This window comes from Choloepus didactylus, chromosome 6 (genome assembly GCF_015220235.1).
Source record: "Choloepus didactylus isolate mChoDid1 chromosome 6, mChoDid1.pri, whole genome shotgun sequence".
Lineage (NCBI taxonomy): Eukaryota > Metazoa > Chordata > Mammalia > Pilosa > Megalonychidae > Choloepus > Choloepus didactylus.
The window spans coordinates 121,318,237-121,340,299 of NC_051312.1; the positions used below are offsets into that span (position 1 = coordinate 121,318,237).

The 22,063-nt window shown below is 34.5% G+C and overlaps 1 protein-coding gene and 1 pseudogene across 1 annotated transcript in view; both read left to right on the forward strand.

Moving 5' to 3' along the window:
• The first annotated feature begins 3,278 nt into the window (after positions 1-3,278).
• Positions 3,279-21,852, forward strand: LOC119537286 (annotated as a pseudogene).
• Positions 21,685-22,063, forward strand: part of GRIA4 (glutamate ionotropic receptor AMPA type subunit 4) — a 380,763-nt gene continuing 380,384 nt past the window's right edge. Inside the window, exon 1 of the mRNA XM_037841263.1 lies at positions 21,685-21,920. The gene's annotated coding sequence lies outside the window, so the exon portion shown is untranslated. The remainder of the gene's footprint in view (positions 21,921-22,063) is intronic.

Sequence of the window (22,063 nt, forward strand, 5' to 3'; positions counted from 1 at the left end):
TGTGGTCGGATAGCTGGCTTTCCCTGCTTTCTTTTCTGGCTGCTATTCCACCACCATAAGTTCCTCTCTTCTGGATTCCATTCTTTTTAGCATGTTCAGTGTGTGTAACAAATGCCAACAAAACAGAACTCAATGGAAATTCAAAATAATGACAGGAGAATATTTAAATATATTAATGGTTACAATGATTGCAGTTACATAAATATATTGTACATAATATGCAAGAGGGAGAAGCATTTCTCTGTAAGGACAGTGAGACATGAATGACTCCTTTCCATGTCAAGATTAAAATATTATTACATCACAGTTTCAGTATACATAAATAAAATAACTATGCTAGTCCATTATTACTTGATAAAGAGGTTTCACTGATTTAGAAAATTTAGTTTAGACAACATCTGGAGGATCAAGGAATCAGTAAGTAACGAACACTTATCTGCAGTGGTTGATAACTTCAAAGTCTGTAAGTAGGAATTAGAAGGTCTCATTTTAAGAGAGAACAGATAACCAAGCAGGGATAAAATGGAGAGGTTTCTAACGCCTGGCATTTACTAACATCCTTGCCATTTTCATCCTTGATGCCTAGTCTCCTTTATTCCATGCCTTGAGTTTATCTGTTACTTAATTGCTTTCTGCTCCATGAGATCTCCACTAAATCCTTGAATATTTGAAAAACATGCATCTCCACAGTGGTTGAGCTTTGGTCATTGTAGGACTGAAACAGCTCAGGAAATATCACCATGTTCATGTAAAGGTGTAATTTTAAGATGGAATGGTACAGACTGTGGCCCCCTTTCACTTTGTCTAATTTGATTTTACATTACAGTGTTTTGTTCTCTAATATTCATTGGGATAAAATAGGCATTAAAACCTAATGTAGACCTGATCTGGTGTCATAGTAATTGTTCTCTCTACCTCCCAAAATAAGGAAAACATTACTTCATCCCTTTAATAACAATATACAAGTAAAATACATCCAGTAATTTTGAGAGGTATCATTACCAATGGGATGACAGTGGAGCAAAATTTTAACAGAAACAGATAAAACGGAATGTTAGTATCTAAATCATAATTCTACTGACAGGATTTGTATGATAAGGCTAAAGACTATAACGTGCACAAGAAGAGAACTAGAACAAGACAGGAAAATAACCAGTCATACTTCCATGTTCCATGTGCATTTGTATTACCGAAGATATACAGCCTGTGCCCTCTTCAGAAATATCAGTAATTTAAAATACTTGTTTAGCTGATTTTCTCTCTGAAATAACAAAAGTTGTAAAATTGAGACATATCATAGAATATAAATTTGATTAGCTAATGGGTAGTGCACTTAAGCTATATAGAAAAGATTTTAGCTTTCAGGAAAATAAATAACGTGGTTAAGTTTTCTTCTTAATCCTTTAATATGTAAAATTATTAAGACAAAGATTAATAAGAAGCCTACATGATGGAGATTTTCTGCTACATAATAAAAAATTGAAAACCACTTATTTAAAGCCAGAAAAGTTTTACCACAATGCTACAATGTAAATGAATGGACAGAGAAACCCAAATCGAGGAAAACAAAGCTTTTATTTTTAAAAAATGTTTTCTCTCAAAACATCCAATTACTATAGAATAAGTAAATAACAAAAATAAAATATTGGTCATATTATCTAAAAGTGTAAAGAAATTCATGATTATCAGAGAAATCAAGGTAAAATCCAAAATTTAATGGCATTAAATTAATTGCAAGTGGATTAAAATATATCTCATATCTTTATTCATTTATTATTTTTACAAGTAAAAATGCATTTAAAAAATTTTAAACACGATATACTTTTTGTAAGGAATTTATACAGTATATAAATATATAAGAAAGAAGTCTAAATAGAAAAATAAAAGAAAAAAGCCTAAAAAAGAAAACTAGTGTAAAATTCTAAAACGATAACAACTTCTAGGCTCTGAAACACCTTGGTGACCATCCTTATATAAATCTCTTTATGGATTATACACACACTCATAATGTTTGAATAAAGATATTATTATATATGCTCTTTTTATCATGGATGCTTGTATTTTGCTTACCTGTTTCTTTTCACTCTCCTCTCTACCTCCCCATGTTTTATGTTCTACATTACCAACTTCCTACCCCAGGTTAACAAATGTTAATATGTTATAATGTGTATCCTTTCACACCTCTTTCAAATATGTATTCAATGCAAGTAGGCCTTTTTCATAATTTGCATTATGAATATAATACAGATAATATAAATATCTCTACATCTGGCTTTTCTCACTTTACACAACAGACCTGAAACCCCTGCATATCTTTCTTTCTAGTGACTGCATGTTATGCCATGATTTGGATGTACCACAATTTATACAACCATTTCTTTTCTTAAACAGTTTTCCTCCCTCCCTCCCGCTCTCCCTCCTTCCCTTCCCCCCTTCCATTTTTCTTTCTCCTTCTCTCTTTTGTGTTAGATTAAAAATGCTGTAATAATATCTTTCTACATATAATCTGATGTAGTGATGCATTTTTCCCTATGCAATTCTTTCCTAGGACTTGGATTGCAGTGTGAAATTATATATGAACTTTCTATTTTACTAATGGATAGATGTGGCCAGATTGCTCTAGGAAATTGTTGTAGCATTATTTATTTTCACAGGTAATTTATAAGAGAGCCACATCTCTGTCAGTGTAAGGTGTTAAGAGTGCTTAAATTTTGTCAAGATACTAAGAGTAAACTTTACATTATAAAGTCATATTTCATAGTTATATTAACTCATGTTCTCCAACCCCTGGGTTGTTGAGCACCTCATTAAACATTGTGGATCCATGTTGTTTACTCATTTCTGAATTCCTATTCGTAACATGTTCTGATTATTATATTAATGATTATCAATTATAAGAACTGTTTAATATTATAGCGATATTAACTTTAATTAGCAAATATATTGCAATTATTTTTCTCAAACTTTTATTTATTGACTTCATTTATAGTATGCATCAGTTTTTCAAGGCTATCACAATACCACAAATTGCTATGGGCTCAACAGCGGGAATTGATTGACTCACGGTTTTGAAGCTTCAGGAAGTCCAAATCAAGGCATTTTGGCAAGAATGTTTTCTTTCAGGATCCCTAAGCCTTTTGGAGGGCTGCTTAAAATCCTAGAAGTTTCCTGGCTCTCTCGTCACATGGAAATATCCTTTCCTTTCTCTTCCGGGTTGAAAACTATAGGGAGGAGCTGGAAACCGGAAGTCAGTGGGAACCCAGAAGAGAAAGGAGAGGATGTCAGAATGTGACAGGAAAGCTGAGAAACGAAGGATTGCTAGCCAGAACACTAGCAACTCCGGGTAGAAGCAAGCCTTCTAGACTCTGAAACTGAGAGTCAATATAGTCCCATTCTTTAAGCTAGCCCATTGTGTAATAGTTCTCATGGCAGCTGTGAAACTAAGACTATGTTTTCCTGTTAAAAACATTTGAGAGCTGTCTTTGCGGAGAGTCGCCGTGGTTTCCTGCTTCAACAGTGCTGCACTGGAAGCCGGCGCTCGCCCCGTCGGCCCACCACTCGGAGCAGCCCTGTGCCACCGATCCAGCGCCGCGCAGCCTCAGCCTCCTCCTCTCCTCAACCGCTCGCCAAGACGACTACGTCCCCCGCTGCAGGTGCGCCAGAAATACAACCAGGACTCAGAGGCCGCCATCAACCGCGAGATCAATTTGGAGCTCTACGCCTCTTACATCTACCTGTCAATGTCCTACTACTTTGACCGTGGTTATGTGGCTTTGAAGAACTTTGCCAAATATTTTCTTCACCAGTCTCATAAGGAGAGTGAACAAGCTGGTAAACTTATGAAGCTGCAAAACCAATGAGTGGCCGAATATTCAGGATATCAAGAAACCAGAGCAAGACGACTGGGAGAGCCGGCTGAATGCAATGGAGTATGTATACTTGGAAAAAAGGGTGAATCAGTCACTACTGGAACTGCACAAACTAGTCACTGACAAAAATGACCCCCACTTGTGTGACTTCATTGAGACCCACTTACCTGAATGAGCAGGTGAAATCCATCAAAGAATTGGGTGACTACGAGAACAACTTGTGCAGGATGGGGGCCCCAGACTCTAGCTTGGCAGAGTATCTCTTTGACAAGCACACTCTGGGAAACAGTGATGAAGAGAGCTAAGCCTTATGCCGCCTTCCCCAGATCCACGGGGTGACTTCCATGGTCACCAAGGCAGTGCATGCATGTTGGGTTTACCTTTACTTTTCCATAAATTGTATCAGTATCCACCAAGTTTTTTCATTTGTACTATTCCTTCAAAGAAACTAATTTGGTACCAAAAAAAAAAACAAAAAAACATTTGATATGTAAATATACCAATGTCCTTTTTTTTTTTTTTAGCTTTCAGATCATCTGTCTCAGTTGAAAATTCTTTCTAAACCATAGATTCTGAGGTTGTAAATTAGATTGTTATGAATTTTATTATGATTGTCATTTTATTTTTCTAGTTAAGTTTTTAAACCACCTGGAAGTTATCTAACTTTCCATCTGTCTCTCTATCTATGTACTTTTTAAAAAATTAGAATGGATAAGCATCTGTACCATCATTTATTAAATTAGCTATATTTTATTGCACTGAATTAAAATATATATTTTGCCATATATTAAATTTTCATAGATACTAACATCTATAGTTGCAGTTACTAGGCTGTTGTGCCTGTTCCTTTGTCTATTATTAGTCACAACAATATTATGCTTATTTTAAAGTAGCCTTAAAGTATATTTTAGTATCTGGTAAGAAAAATCCCCTCATAATTTTTCTCTTTCATAATTATATTGTCTATCATCAAACATTTATGTTATAATATGAGCATCAAGATAATTTGGTTCATTTCCAAAAACAACCCATTGGAATATTAACCATAGTTTATTAAATTTTATATTAATTTTGGATAATTAACATTTTCATTTCATTAAGCCTTCCTACTCAGGCATGAGTTATATAGTTATATCTTTCAATTCATCCTATTTTTTAATTTCCTTCAATAAGGTTCTACCAAATTCTGGTAAATACAATGCAAATAATTATATACTTACCTCAGTTAAAAATATGAAAGCAAACAAATATATATTACAAAGAAAAGTATAAATGGTGAGTTAAGAGAGGAGATAAAATGAAATCATAAAAAATGCTTAATTAAAACTGCAGAAGGCAGAAAAGGGGGTCAAATTGAATAGAAAATAGTTAGAAACATGAAACATATTAATCCAACTACATCAAGAATCACTTTAAATACAAATGATCTAAATACACCAATTAAAAGACATTGGTAGGGTGGTTAAAAAACCAAGACTCAAATATACATTGAATACAAAAAAACCCACTTTAAATATAAGTATCTAGATCTGTTAAAAATAAAAGAATGGAGAAAGATATACTATGCTAACACTAATCAAAAGAAAGCGGAAATCAACATATCGGACAAGCAAATTTCAGAAGAAGGAAGATTATCAGAGATAAAGAGGGTCATCATATAATGATAAAGGGGTCAGTTCTCCATGAAGACATAATAATCCTAAACATTTATGTACTTCAGGAGAGTATCAAAATACATGAGGCAAAAATTTATAGAACTGCAAAGAGAAATGGACAAATCCACTACTATATTTGGAGAGTTCAAAACCCCTCTGCCAGGGATTGATAGATCACATAAGCAAAAATTCAGATCTAATTGATATCTATAGTATTCTTTATCCAACCACAGCGTTCTTTTCAGGCTCACATGGAACATTTTCCAAGATAGACCACAATGTACCACACTAATGTAAGATATTTATCATAGGGGAAATTGAATGTAGCGTATATGGGAACTGTCTGTACTATCTTCACAATTTTTCTGTAAATCTAAAACCATTATAAAATATAAAATATATTAAAAATTATGAATGAGAATTTTAACACTGTGTTTAGAATTTTTGATATTCATGTTTAAATACAATACTCATGGAAAAATAACACTGGATTTAAAATTTCTAAAGAAAATACACAGTGCATTAAGTTGATTTAAATTTGTTAGGTATTTAGGAAGCAATGCAATTAAGATGCAAGATATAAAAAGTTATTTTTCTATAATAGCATGTATCCTTTAACTAGCAAAGTAGATAATTTTGATTAAATCAAGTGTTAAATAATATTTTGAAATATATTTCAATACAGTTTATGAAATAACTATCAATGAAATGAAAAATATGAAAAAATGTTTTAGGTGTCTATTATGTTTCTTAATGATCTTTGGGTGTTTGATTTAACAGACAGTTTTAAAGATTAACATCAATTTTCATAAAAAGCAACAGGCAGTTTCATGAGTCTCAAATGCTACTATGAAGAATTATGGAAGATTTAATGTTAACTATTAAAATGCATTAAACAACAACAAAAAATTCTGCATAAAAGGCCACCTAGCATTGCACATTATTGTTTGTTGCGAGTCATTAAGAAATCAGTCAATAAAATATTTTATACAATGTGAATATAAATACTCCATGACAAAAGTCAGTGGTCTTCTACAGACAAATGATAATGTCATTGTAACAAGTCCTTAGAGCTAGGTGCAAGGGAATATGTTGCTTAACATTTACCTCATTTTAATATATATGAAGAACTTTCTCACTCCTTCATGCAGAGAGCAAAATTTAGTCTTATCCTTCTGTGAAAATAATTTAATTAGCATTTAGTAAAATTAGGCCATATGTTATCATCTAATACAATATGTCTTCCTAGAATATTTTGGTACAAGAATTAAGAATTGTTTCTTAGATCAGATGCACATTATTACATCTGGAGTGTAATGAAATTAATGAATATGATCAAAAGATTATTTTCTGAATCAGAAATGAAAAGCATATTATATTTTTATTTTAAGGTATTGCTTTACTCTTTTTCATTTATCTTTCATAAACAAAACTGTTGGCTTTTTGAAAAATTGCAAATTACTTTGATGTTGCTGTATAAAATATGCAGAAAAATTCAAGTGTGAATTCTTTATTTCATGTTATGTATTTATTATATTTTTATGTATTAGATAATTTAATTCCTGTGGTTTGATATTGGCTAATCAGTTTTAACTGCATTCTTACAGCATTGCATTTTTACCCTCATTACTGTTCACTGCACTCTGTCTTATACTACGGCTCTTTATGGTATGTACGTATATAAGCAAAGCTTCTATGCATTTTGATATCTTCTGCTAAAACACAGCATCTTGACATTATAATGTTCAATAATGATACAAACTTCTGGACCTCTCAGTTATGTTTGATACTCATTACCATGCCTTCTCCTTTTGACCCTGGTCTCTAGAAACAGGCTCCTGAGTTTTTTCCTTTCCTTAATTCTCCTTTTTTTCCCTCCCCCTCCTTCCCCTTCCTTCTTCTCTCCTATTCTTTTATTCTCTCCTTCGTCTATGACACTAACATTTTGCTATGTGCTGTACTGCAGAGCTCACTGGCATGCTGTGGAAGGCTTACAGGTAGAACACAAGAAATTGTCTCAGTCCTTGGCTGAGCACTCACTGCTTAGCCACAAGTTACTGAGAACCACCACGAAAGAGCTTTACCACATGGATGTTTACCTCAGCAGCCAGCTACAGAGGACATCACAGTCCATTATGGAATAGGCCTGTGGAATTGCTGGAGGAATTCCTCTTCCAGATGCCCATGGAGTTTGTCCCTCAGCTCAAGTTGCTACCAACTGAGGGCTGGGGAGCAGGAAGGTTGGTTGGGCTCCTGACAAATTTTGCCTTAAATACACTGAATATTTCTGTTCCTTTGCAGCAATGTGCATTTCACTGGCATCACATTGCTGTGGAGTGACAACTCCAAAAATGAGAGTGAGTTCTGTAAGTCAAAGATCATTATCTTGAAATACTTAACATTAAACACTTGATTATATCCAAAATTCATATCCACTGTTACAAGACAATTCAATATAAAGTTGTCAATTAAAGATTTAAATTATAATTTCAACTTTGGAAAAGTAGTGAATGGTTATTAAATAAATGGTTAACATTTTTATCACCTACTTCTGTGAACAAAATTTTTCATAGATGAGCGATCTCAAACATATAAAGAGACAATAATTTTAAAATCATGAAAAATTCCACTTAGCCATTTAAAGCATAAAGCTGATTTAAGGGAAAAAACAAAAACAAAAACAAACAACAAAAACACTTCTCTCCACAGTAAGCTTGTTTCTCTTTTAAAGTCAGAAACATTTTATTTTGAAGTTTGATTTAAATTCATCATTTAGTATTTTTCTTACTACTTTGTAGTTTATTCCTATTATTATTATTTAAAATATTGAACAGTTGACTAGTCTTTCCACAAAGTCCAGTACAGATTCCTACAAATCTGCTTTATTTAAACTCATTGTGCTGTCATTTGGGAAAGGTTGGAGGCCCTGCTTCAGTGACACAATCAATCACAGATGCATCACCAGCTTTGAAGGAGCTCTGCTTTCCATAAGTTTGGTGAAGGTAAACTGAAATATCTGCAGTAAAGCATAAAGCTAGTAGTACCTACGTGTTATAGAGATGGAGAAAATTGAGGGATGGCATTTAACTGGAGAATCAAGGAAATTAGTATGAGGGAGGTAAAGTGAGACCTGGAAGGATGGGTAGGATTTAGATTCATAAAAGTGAAGATGAGGGGAAATGAATGAGGGGGGAAAGAGAGCTACAAAAAGAGATCAAAAAAAAAAAAAAACCTGTTTCAGACAATTATATGCTCAAAAACATAGGAGCAGGACATTAATTTTGTCCATTTTCAATGATTTTCATGCCCTCATCTGTTCCCTCTCAACCCACTGAAATTGGTTTCTGCCACTCACTGATAACTGATGCTGCTTTTGGAACCTCATCAATGGCTGTTCATAATTAATGGCAAATTTTCATACTGTATTTTGTTTAACCTCTGCAACATTTGCCATGGTTATTATTTTATCTTCCAGATTCTCTCTTTTCACTTAAAATCCATGGCACCATTTTCTCCTGGCTTTCTCTTACTCTGATTTATCTTTTGCCTTCATAGACTTCTTTTCTTTGCCTGCTCTGTTTCTCCAGGGTAAGTCTTAAACCCTCTGCTCTTTCTCTAGTTGGGTTGACCTCTCCTAGATTTGCATACCTGGCCCAGATCTCTCAGCTAAGCCTTGGATCCAAATATTCTACCACTGACTGGACATCTCCATCACACATCTTCCCAAGGTAATCAACAAGTCTCAAACTGAACTCATCCCCTACCCCAAATCTTTTCACTTTATAATGCCTATATTGCATCACATTAGCATCAAGCCTTTCACACTAGCTAGAAATTTAACAGCCATCTTTCCTTCCTTTGATATCTAAATCCTAATCTCCCCAGCACAGCCTGCCCTGCAATTCTATTGATGTTATTTCTATAACAGCTCTGAAACCTATCTATTCTTCTTTATCACTTCTTTATCTAAAAATGAGAAAAATATAGCTTTTAAGCCTTAATACATGTATTTAGCCTTGGAGTTGAGAACCCAGTTCATATGTCAACCGGTGATATGTCCATTGATCCTACATGAGTTTTTAAATATAAAATACTGAGATCTATATATTCTTGAAGGGTAAATAATGATGCCTTGACCATCAATTTTCTCTCCACATTTCTGAGTATCTTAATGGCATAAGATGCATTTAGTATGGTAAACTTCATAAAAACAATTTCTTTAAATACTAGAGTGTTTATAAATATTTGAAATGGGGAGAGAAATGACTATAAAAATATTTTGTATCACAGAGAAGTCTGCTGATTACCTTAAGGCAAATTACTTAAAAGAACTGTCAAACTTAAAAGAAATAAAAAATAATTAAAAAAAATACAAGTGTTCCAAACGTGCTGGCATGTTAGGTAAGTAGTTGTGAATAATATGCTATTTAGCAGATTTTTTAAATATATATTTTTGTAATGGTGTCAAAACACAATCTATCCCTTTAAAATATAAATTACACTTTAGTACTTAGTAAGATAACTGCTTTTTGGAAAAACAACTCACATAGAAAAAGCACTTTGAAAATGGATGTTTGAGAGTGTTCGCATCATTGTGTGTTTTTGATGCTGAGGAAAATTTACATGGGTATGCTATGAAGCAAAGCCACTTACTTGAAAAACTTAGAAATATAATATCCAAATGCACAGTTTCCATTTGTTTTGAACCTATTATGGAAGCAAAAGTTTCTGATTAGAGTACAAGAATATTGAAAAAAGTTTTCAACATATAAACTTTGAATATTAATGAAGAGGATTGACAAATAAATATGGAGATTGAATAAACACAGTGAACTTGTCCATTTGCATCTTTATGTCTTTATTGGTGTATTTTTCAGCTTTGATAGCAATTAAACCAGTACCAAAATAAACTGAACTGTGTTTTTACAGATATTCAAATATTTGTATCATAAAATGGTAAAGCAAAATTTTCAAAAGTTATGAAGCATATGAAATCACCTAGCCATCACTAAACTATTAAGAAATAAAAATACACAGTTTAATATAATAGCATGCAATGTTATTAGGTCATATTAACAGACTATAAAACACTTTAGGGAAAATCAAAAGTTTTACTGTTAGTAAAATAAAATGTATTTAAATCATTATTCATTTCCTATTTTTAAAATTTTCATATTTGTATGATTTGATGTCTGAGAATGTTAGACTGATAATAAAGGTATATCATTTACAAACACTACTAAATAGATAATGGAATCTATGTTCACTTCTACTTTACTTATGCCAGGAGGGAAGGAATAAAATGGAGACCACTATCATCTTTATGCAATGACAAATGTCATTTGTAAGGTAAAGATGTATACAGAATGCCTTGCAGCTTCCTTGCCTACAATCTATCTCACCTGATAGATTGGATCTATCCTAGATGTGGATATAGAATAAACAATCTAAGAATTGATGAAAACTCTACCGATGGAAAAAATAACCACTTTTTTACATATAATGCATTTTTATGGCCTTCTTGATCCTCAAATTTCTCTACCAATTTGATCTTCCTTCTCTGACCATCTCACCAGTGATTTCACTTATTTGATACAGGCTCTCCCTCCGACTAAGAAAATCTGCATAATTGTATGCTTGTTCTAGAACCTTTCTGGTTTCTTTCTTATTATGCATTTTGTTTCCTCCAATTACAAAGCAAGCTCCACCTAATTTTCTCCATCAATTCATGAAACTTTATATTTGGTGTGAAAGTAATCTTCTTTATTACATACATAGTTTTTATATTCTTAGTGTATATTTTCTCTTCACTTATTTGTGGCTTTATGGAAAGATCTATCAAGTAATGTTTTACCTCTGTATATTCATTTGTGTAGTGTATATATCCCTACCTGTAAATCCCTGTAAGGAATCTAGTTATCAATTTAATTTGTAGCTTCACTCCTAAACACTATTGCAGAAAGTAACGTATTAGTAGATATTATTAATCTATTCTCTAATAACAATACATTTAAAATGTGACTAAATTTATACAGTATTTACATGTAACAAATTAAAATTTATTAGTTTTTTTTAAAGAAATCTATATCTATTAATTAATGTATTGATTTTAAAGGCCATATAACCACCACCACAAAAACAACAACAAAACACTTTAATTTATATGATGCTATTTGGGAAACATTCAGATATGGAGAAAATAATATTTTTATTTTTATATAAATACAAGCCAATACTAGCCAATTTTAGAAAAGTTTGAAAGTACAAAAAGTATACAAAAGAAAATGAAAACATCAGCCATGACCCCACCTTACCTATTAATAATATTTTCTTTGCAATACTTCTCATTTTTTATGCAGAATTATGTCATAGTTCATACTTTACAATAGGCTTTCTCACTAAAATTTTACATTTGTATTCTTCAATAATTTAAAATATGAAATAACAGGCTGCAATGATATATCTGGAGCTAGATGTTATTAAGCACTTTCATGAAAGGCTTATCTGTAATTATGTACACTGGACTCCAAGATGTGCTTGGCAAATGCACATTGCACAAGATTGGGCTGAGCATCAGGGAAGTAGGGATGTTTGCGAGCAGAGTCATCTTGAAATTTAAGTTATTTTATTTCCATGTTATTTTTGTTAAAAGTACTATGCAAAATAGATTTGGTCACAGCCAAGGATATTTTCAAGGGAAGGCAGTTGGATAGGGTGTGACTAAATACACACAACTCAATCCTCTGAGATGCTAAAAAGAATAAGAGGGGAAAAAAAGGAATTAGAATATGGGAGGGGGAATTTTCAGTATAGGGCTTAAACCCAGCAAACCAGGGTATGTGTAATTAGTAATGGGGAAGGAGGGATAACTGTACTATAAACCAATTATTTGTTTTAAGTATCAGGATGGTTATATAACTAGAGTGTCTATCCTTATTTCCCTTCTTTAGAATTTCTTCTTCTAATATAGAAAAAATATTTCTATTTGTTAATATTGAAAGAAATAAATACTGTTGATCTAATTATGTTGTCATATTTCTGTTAATTACCTCAGTTGGTATTTCTAAAAAAAAATAAATACTTATAATTTTTCTATCCTTTATGTCATATAAGCTTATGTTTAATTCGGAACTGAGGCAAAAAAAAAATCAGTGCAAACCAAATGCTTGGCTTTTCTCAAAAATACATATGAGAAATGGTAGAGTCAGAAGAGCACAGGCTTTAGGCCAGAAAGATGTTGTTTGAATTCTGCTGCACATTTAATAGTTATGTGACATTGTGCTGGTTACTGAGACCCCAAAACTTTAATTTTCTCGTATGTAAAACAAGGCTAATGCTGCCTAAATTAAAAGATTATTTTAAGAACAAAATACTACCTTCTTATGTCATAGTAGTTACTTATGAAAGACACTTATAATTGGTATTATTATATATCCAAAATCAAATTAAGTTAAAAATATTGAATATGTAAATTTGTCCAATGTAGATGTTTAAACTGGAAAACTGATTCTAACATCCACTCTTTTTTATCTGAAATATCACTTTGGAAGAGTTTGATTACCCAACTAATCATATCAATTTTTGTTAAGCAAAATGGCCTGTAGTTTATCATTAGGAGAAATACAATTAACAAAGTAGAGGGAAAATGTGTAACTTAAAGCTCTATTTTGTTTCCCTTGAGAATTTATTTACCAAATATTTATTTAATGTCTATATATGCCAGGCTTTTCAGGATAAGGCTTTACTCAAACTTCTAAGCCTTATTGGTGACTAATCCCCATCAAGATATCTATCTGTGGACTATTCATTGTTCTCCTAACACGTACGTATCTCCTCCCTCTGCTGAATGTTCTCTATTCTATCTTTAACTAATTAAAACTTTTCCATTCTTTATAATAAAGCTCAAATATTTACTTTCTCATGATGCTTTACTTGACCATTCCTATCCTGGAATAGTTATTGAGATGATGGGCTAGCACTTCATGGGGATCACATAAGGTTTCCACCAAAAATGTAGGTTTTAGAGCATACTTCCATGTACTTTCTTGCATATGTGTCCTTATGCACATGTGTCTGTGTTTGGAATCCCCTAATTGATAGGAACAAATTCCATGACTGATAGACCCCATTCCCATTCCCTCATGATACCATGATCCATACTGGAAGTTCTGGAATACGTGGTGAATGAACGAGTGAATGAGGGGAAGACTGCCAAGTCCCGCTCAGTGATCTCTTTCAATTACAATGACTCAGAGAGTGATGAGGGACATAAAACAAGGAAAGTAATCTTTTTGATGTAATGAGGATTCTGTGGTCCTGGAAGAGACATAATTTATCAGCATTAAATTCATGCACAATGTCAATCAATTTCATGGAGACACCATGTGAGGTAGATAGATGACAAAAGATTAATCAAGCAACTGCTACAGGGCAAAATTAGTGTGCTGATTTCAAGCAAGGTTGACAGATAAAAAAGGTAAAGGATGTTGTTCCTATTTCTGGAAAATGACAGCAGCAAAAAATACGAAACTCAAAAAGGTATCAACCCAATTAGGGAAAAATACATATACACTGAAAAAACTAGACACTGCCAAGAAATTATACAGCTAATTAATTATGCACTGACGCTCATAGGACAGAATTCCATAAACAATGCCATATTATTATAGTAATGTCTATGGCATTCAATGTTTTCCAGTTATGCAGATTATTAACAATAACTGACAAGATTTCAATGATTTCAAGTAATCATCAATGGCTGAATACAAAAATTCAATTGTTTTTGGAGAACTTAAGTTCAGGTTTTACAGCATAAGTAAATGTAATGTGATTGTGGGGGCCAAATTTCTCACTGTTGGAGTTAAGTTACAGATAAGGAAGATAGGAGACTAGAATGAATGCTGTAGTACTGGGTTTGAATTGGGAACATTAGTATGGACTCAAGTATAGCTTAATACATATACAGATGGATAGATATAGAAACAGTTATATGTCTACACACATGGGTTAATATATTATATATTATTTATTATATGTATGTGTGTGTGTGTATATATATATATGGCACCTAGCTCTGTCCTATGTGAGAAATTGGAAGCAATGACAACTCAGTATCAATGAACAAACCTATTGCTCAGATATTAATTTCTAAATATCATTCTCCAATAAAAGGAGAATGCACAATGTCAATCAATTTCATGGAGACATGTGAGGTAGACAGGTGACAAAAGATTAATCAAGCAACTGCTACAGGGCAAATTACTGTGCTGATTTCAAGCAAGGTTGACAGATAAAAAAGGTAAAGCAATGCAGGCCATTGAAATGGCTCAATCTAAGGCTAGGACAAGGAAAATGAAAGACGATTCTATAGCATCTTGTGGTGACAATACACATGGAATAGTACAAGGAAGAAAAGGATGAGGCATGTCAAAGGGACACAGGAGCCAGTTGAAATAGCTCCCAATATACAACCTGGATGATTTTGAGCAGCAAAAATAAAATAAAACAAATCAAAACGTATTAATGAGTTACAATCTAAAGTATAAAATAAACAAGCATGAATCCATAGTGATATACATAAATAATTAAATGAAGTTGGAGGAAAAGAGGTGAATTTTCCATACAGCAGAATTCTAAATAATAAATGCAGATGAAAATTAATATCGCCAGTGGTGTGGTGGGAATATCACGGATCACCTGACGTGATGTGATGAGAAAGGGTACTTCACCTCTATGACTGACATCCTTTTCAAAAACCCATATTTCGAATCTAGTAATGAGAACAGCATCGGACATCCAAATTGAAGGACATTCTATAAAACACCTAACCTGTACTCCTCAAAACTGTCAGTCATGAAAAAATAAAGAAAAACAAGGAAACTGCAACTAAACAGTCGAAACAGATATGACAACTAAAAACAAGGAAGTACCCCAAATTAGAAACTTGAAAATATAAATTAATGGCAAAACTTGTAAAATGTGAATAAATTCTGGAGTTTAGTTAATAATAACAGACCAGTATTGGTTTCTTAGGTTTGACAAATAAGATGATAATAATATACGATGATAACATTAAGGAAAACAATCTGGGAAAAGAATAGGGAAATTCTCCATTCTACCTTTGTAATTCTTTTGAAAATCAAAAAAAAAATACAAAATGAAAAGTTTATTTAAAAAAAAATAATGATTTGGTTTCCTAGCACCAAATACAAAGGAGACCAATGAGGCATTTATCTTTCTTTATGATTTCATGGATTTAACAACTATCATACCATTTGATGTCTACATTTTCCCATCTTCAGACAATGAGAGCATTTTCCAGTTGGCTCCAGAAAACTTTTGACATGATCTCAGTAGTTTTAATAGCTTCCTTGCTTTTTTGATATGACAAAATATTCCAGGTGCATCTGTACGCTTTCTTCCCTAGACTTGGAATCAGGCATTTCGACAAGGAGCTCTGACTCCCTTTAGTGGGAAACGGCATTAGATACCATACACTACATACCAAAGGTGCTAACTGCTACCAAGTTGGTCATTATTTCTAAGCCTTTTTGGTGCAAGGAGCTAGAAAATACATTTTTATTTAAAAAGATCAAATAAATCATTTGTTCATAGCAAAACTTCTGATTCAAAGTCAAGACTATCATATTTAACCTCTTGGATCTTAAATTTGTGCCATCTTTGTCCAATGTTTTTACCAACACGAGTATAATAATTCATTTGCTTTATCTAACAGTATATATACAACAGTTTCAGAATGGCAATATCAACATTGAAATCAATAATATTATTAGCAAGAGCAGCTTAAGTGTTTTGAAGTTATTTTTGTCTTTATAAGATGTCCCCCTGGAGAAAATAAGCCAAGATTCTCTATTTTAAAATAATGTGAAATAATTCAACTCTGAATAGCTACGGAAGGTTTATTTGCTTTTTCCTCTCCACCCTGTTCACTCTGTCTCTAGAGGAAATGCATATATTATATAGGTGTAGATCTAGATGTTGATACGTAGATATAATCCTCTTTTTAGATATATGCTAGGGTGCTTACACACCTTGCTTTTTCTCATTTAGCAATATAACCTTGAGATCACTTCTCAAGGTATACAGAGATACTCTTTTTTCTTTGTATAACTATATTGCACTTCATTGTATAGACATACCATAGCTTAACAGGACAGCCTCCTATCAAAGTACATTTGGGTTATTTTGTTTTTTTGCTATGACAAATAATGTTCTAGTAAATAGCTTTGTGCATGCAACTTTTGTAATTCTGTTAATATATTTGTATTTGAGATAGAATCCTATAAGAATGATTGCAGGATCAAATGGTAAATTTTACTGTTATTAGTTTTGTCCACATTTCTCTCCTATACTATTTCTTCGGTTTCCAAATTTCTCTTCGCTGACTCCAGCCTTATTGTAGAGCATTAACTAAGATTTTGGATCGAGTATGTGAATCTGATCATTTTACTGCTTTGCTTATAATCCTTCATTGTTTCTGTATCTTTATGAGATGATGACAAAACTGTTGAGACAGTTCATAAATTATCTCCTGCTTTGCTCTCCAGCCTCACTTCCAGCATTTCTGCCTATACCTATGTCTAGTTATACCAAACCGTAAGCAATTCCCAGAGGAGCATATGCTCTCTCATGTTCTTGCACATAATTTTTCTCCACCTGATAAACTATACATCCATAAAAGCTTAGTTCAAATTCTCTTTTTCTGTGAGTTCTTCCTGAATTCCCTCAAAGTCACTTAAACACTTTGTTTTGCTTACTTGGCACTCTGTACATCCTTCCATTGCAGGCTTGATGACATTTTTGGCAACTCTTTATAAATAAGAATTTCCTTCTGAAAGTTTACATACATTCTATCAGAACGGAAAGGTTAAGCAAAGTATTCAAGGTAATGCAGCCAGGAATTTGGGAGCCTGTAATTTGAACCCAGTTATTATTCTAAAGTTTTATTAATCTCTTAAGTAGACCACACTACCCTTCTGAAAGGTGTAGAAACTTCCAGTTTACTTTTCAGCTTTCAGGCCCCTCATTACACCTTTAGCTCATTAACTCAGCAGGTTTTAATGAAGACAGCATGGTCTCTGAAATCAGACAGACCTGAGTTGCCCCCCAGATCTTGGCTGTATTTTGCTATCTTAGTTTAGCTAGGCTGCAATCTACAAACACCACAAACTGGTTTTGATTTAAACAACAGGAATGTATTGGCTTACAGACTCAGAGCCTAGAAGGCTTGCCTCCTCCAGGGGTGGGTAGCGTTATGACTGGTCAGTAATCCTTGGCATTCGCATCATATAGGGGATGTCCTTTCCTTTCTCTTCTGGGTTCTGCTGACTTACAGCTTTTGGCTCCTCCCTGTGGCTCTCTCTCTCTGTCAGAATACCTTCTGCTTATAAATGATTCTAGCAATACAGATTAAGGCCCAACCTCATTCAGTTGGGCTGCGCCTTAACTAAAATAACATCTTCAAGAGATCCCATTTATAATGGGTTCACACCAACAGGAATGCAAGACCAAGAACATGTATAAATTGTGGTACATAGTTCAATCCACCTAGCTTACTAAGAACATAATCATAAATAAGGTTCTTTACCTTTAGATAAGTTTCCTAATCAATTTAATGATACCTAAAGATTTTCATAGATCAAGTGATGTATGTAAAGCCTTAGCATGATACCTGGCACAAGAGGAAGCGTTCATAAATATTAGGAGACTTCCAGTAATAGCTGGGATTTTGTTTTGTTCATCTTTATATCTCAAGTACTTCAACTGTATAAACACGTTTGGTGCTGAATATCTAACTGTGAATGAATAATTTGATGGAAAGCCTATTACCCAGGAAACTGCTCTTCCTCCTAAATTCCTAGTGCTCAAATTTCAACTGGCTCCTGCTTTTCCTGGCCTTCCTCACCAACCTTCCCTCCCCCTACTACCACCAGTGTTCCCTTTCTAAATGTGACATAGTCTTTAAAAAAAATCTCAGACTGCTTCCCATAGAATAAGGCCTATTATCCCAAACATTTAATTCAAGTTGCTCCACAAAAGGTACAACATGACTGTCTGTTGTTAACCACACTCTACATCGCTAATTTGTACCCCACAAACAGCTCAGCAACACATGCTTTATACCTTCAGGCCCTTACATACCATTGTTCTACCTAGAAAGCACTAGATATACATGTATTCTCATTGAAAGATCTGGGTTTGAGTGTCCTTTGTTCTAAAAAGCCTTTCTTCAATATTCTTGATGAGAAGTTGCTGTCCTTCCTCTGCTCCTTGACAGAAATTCTTTCACTTTGGGTGATTATATTCTGCCATGCCATGTAAGTTTTTCCAGTACAAGTTTGTGACTTATCTTTGGATCCCCCAAGGCACTTTTCCACAGCAGAAATGTCCAAATGCTGGCTGAGTTGACCTCATAGGATCAGACATCTGGCAGATTTTAAGGAACCTTAGAAATCTTCTGGTAAACACCTTCACTTTCAATATTAGTAAATTGAAGTTCAGAAAACTGTGAAGATATTTACTTAGAATATCATAAAGGCAATAAAATCAAACACATATGTCTTTGGTTTTCTCATACCTTTGAAATTTTTTATGCTGATGTAGCAGGATATTTAAAGTTTACATTTACAGATGCTCCAAAGAAAGGTTCAATAAGTTTTTCTGTATATAAACTCACTAGGTGTAACAGAAAGCATATCACAAGTCATATTTATAAAGTTGTTCAGAGAAATACACACTCAGGATTAAAAATGTAAGTGTTGGCTCTACCATTACCTGCCATGTGTTTATTCCTCATCCTTTTTCTTCAGCATTGTTGATAGTTAATTTTGTTTTTTATGAATGTATGCAATCTGCACTAGCACCTCCATTTGCTTTACTTCCAAACCATCTCCAAAGCCCTTTCCACTTTGGTGCATCTTAAAGACAGTTATGACTAAATAAGAGAAAAGATTATTATAGGGGTGGGGAGCATAAGGAACGACATATTCACACACACACATATATATATATATACACTTTCATATATGCATACAGAGAGAATAACTGTAGATTCATAAAATAAATTAAGGTCTTAACTGGAAAATAGGAATAAAAAAACACATTACTATTTTGAAAAAGTACAGTTGTGCCATCCGGTCATATTAACTCAGGTATCATCTTGGTAGTCGGATTAAAGCAAACCCTATCCTGCATCTATGTCAATGGTGATGTCATATTATATGAAAGCCCAAATCTTAAATTTTGAAAAGAATAAAAGTTAATAATTGCCTCTGTGCATCAGGCAGAGCTTTACTAGTTCCCAAATGGGTGATGAGTTTAAAGATTTAGAGGATTTTGAAATTTTAATTTAACTTAAATGCAGTTTGAATTTTATGTGGCCTATTTTGTTATCTTCTTAAGAAGAAAACAAGGATCTATTATTTACAACCTTGGTTTTTACACTCAGAGAAAAGACAAAAAGGGAAACATTTCAAATCCAACTTGACTTGCAAGACTAAAACCTTATGAACCAAAATGACAAATATATGATTTGGGTAATCCAATTATTCACAATTAGGTTGTTTTTGTCATAACAATCTGTGGTGAAATGTAACAGGAAAGTAGATGAATAACCAAAAAAAAAAAAAAAAAAAAAGGCTCTGATTCGAAAAGCAAAATTCAGAACTTGGAAAACAGTAAAGCAGTCTGGAATGCTGCAGTTTTAACAGGGATTTTAAAATGTTATGTACAAATTACAAATACAGGCAATTGGTGATGCCTTATATAAGGAGACTTGAAGGAATAAAGGTAATGCCTGTTTTTAAAAAATAGTCTTTACTAGGTAGGGTTCTGGCAAAAATGTCATATTAACCAACTGATTCTTCTCTTTTCTCAAACATTATGTCACATAAACATAGGCACTTGGTACATTCTTTCATAATATTTAATGGGGGACACTATTCTAGGTTCCTTAACACTGAAGGAAAATACCTCTTCCCCCAGCCCCCTCTCTTTCCTTCCTTCTCTCTCAAGACTCCTTAGAAGCTTGGCTCTAACTGGTATAGCCCACCTTTAGACTCTAAATCCTATGGTCCAACTCAAAGAGCACCCAAAAGAACTGCAAATATTCAAAACACTTGGAGATTTCTCTCTCTCAGTTTAATAGCATTAGGTGTATATACTGTATAGGTTAGGAGACTGCAAACCATAAAAAGAAAATCAGAAACCCATAGTGTAATTCATTTCCACCCAATTGCTGCCTCTGGCATAGGCTCTATCCTCAACCTCCAGGTGAAATGAGAGTCTTAAAGGAGATCCTGGAGAGGAAGTGAGACCATAGCCCTAAAACTTTCTACGATAATTTTTCTTCTACCCAGTCAAAACAACTATTAACATCAATGACAAAGTGCTTAAGTGTTCTTGGAGGTGACATGGGGTAGAATATTCTGGAGACAAGAAGAGAGTATACGAAAAACACCCTATTTTTCTGTCAGACATCTATACCCAATGCCTCAAACCCTGCTCCCATCCTCCTTCACCTGCCTCTAAATCATCTCCTTTCTGCTCTTGAAGTGGGCCACAGCAGAGAGGAAAGAATCTTTTAACTACTTTAAAGAAAGGAGTCTTTAATTACTTTTCCTATGTTACATTTCATACAGTTCTCAATCCTAGTTCTGCCTTAAGACTCTCAGAGAACATACTAGAGGCCGCGTTCATTTCCTATCCCCCAACCCCTTCCCCGTCTTACTCAACACCTTAAACTTCACCCTATATTTAAATTAACTTTTTCTTCCCTCCTGCCCTTAGCATCTTTCAACTTCTTTGGGTTTCCTCCCCAGCCTTACCTCCCTCAATTCTTTTGTCCTTGGCTCCAGCCTCTTAAACCCGCCTGGGCTATCCACTGCCCTTTTTTTTTTTCCTCCGTTTCCTCCCTGAGCCCCATCACCTCATCCTTTCCAGTCTCAGGCTCTCCAGATTCCCGGGCTGTTTTGCTGAAGAGAAATCTTTGCTGCAGCGAGGACCGGAGTCCCCCGCGCGCAGCCCCGTGGCAGAGGAGGGCTAGGCTGAGAGGGAACGCGAGGGCTGCAGGGGAGAGGCAGCCGGTCCTCCCCGCGTGCCTGCGAGGATGCGGCAGGGGGCATGGGAATGAGGAGGTACTAACCCCCGCAGCCCTAATCCGGGCTGCCAGACCCGGCCCGCCGGTCAGTTTCCTGTCAAGTGCATCCGAGAAGCAGAAGAGCCAGGAAAGCAAAGAGAGGGGCGTTGGAGGTGCCCATCCTCAGAGTCGGTACCTCAGCGAACGGTGGAAGAAGAGAAGGAGTCAGTGAGTGGGAAGGAGAAGGAAAATCCTGTCACCAGACTGGCTCAGGAGCGTCGGAAAGACTGGGGCGCTCCGGTGAGCACCCAAAGCGCGTAGCCCGAGGAGTGGTGGGCGCGGGGCGTGAGGCGGCGGTGCGCTCTCAGGGAGGAGACGCGAGGAGGGCAGCGAGACTCGCGGCTGGTGCAGACCTGGGGGGCGGGGGATGTCAGCGGGTGTGA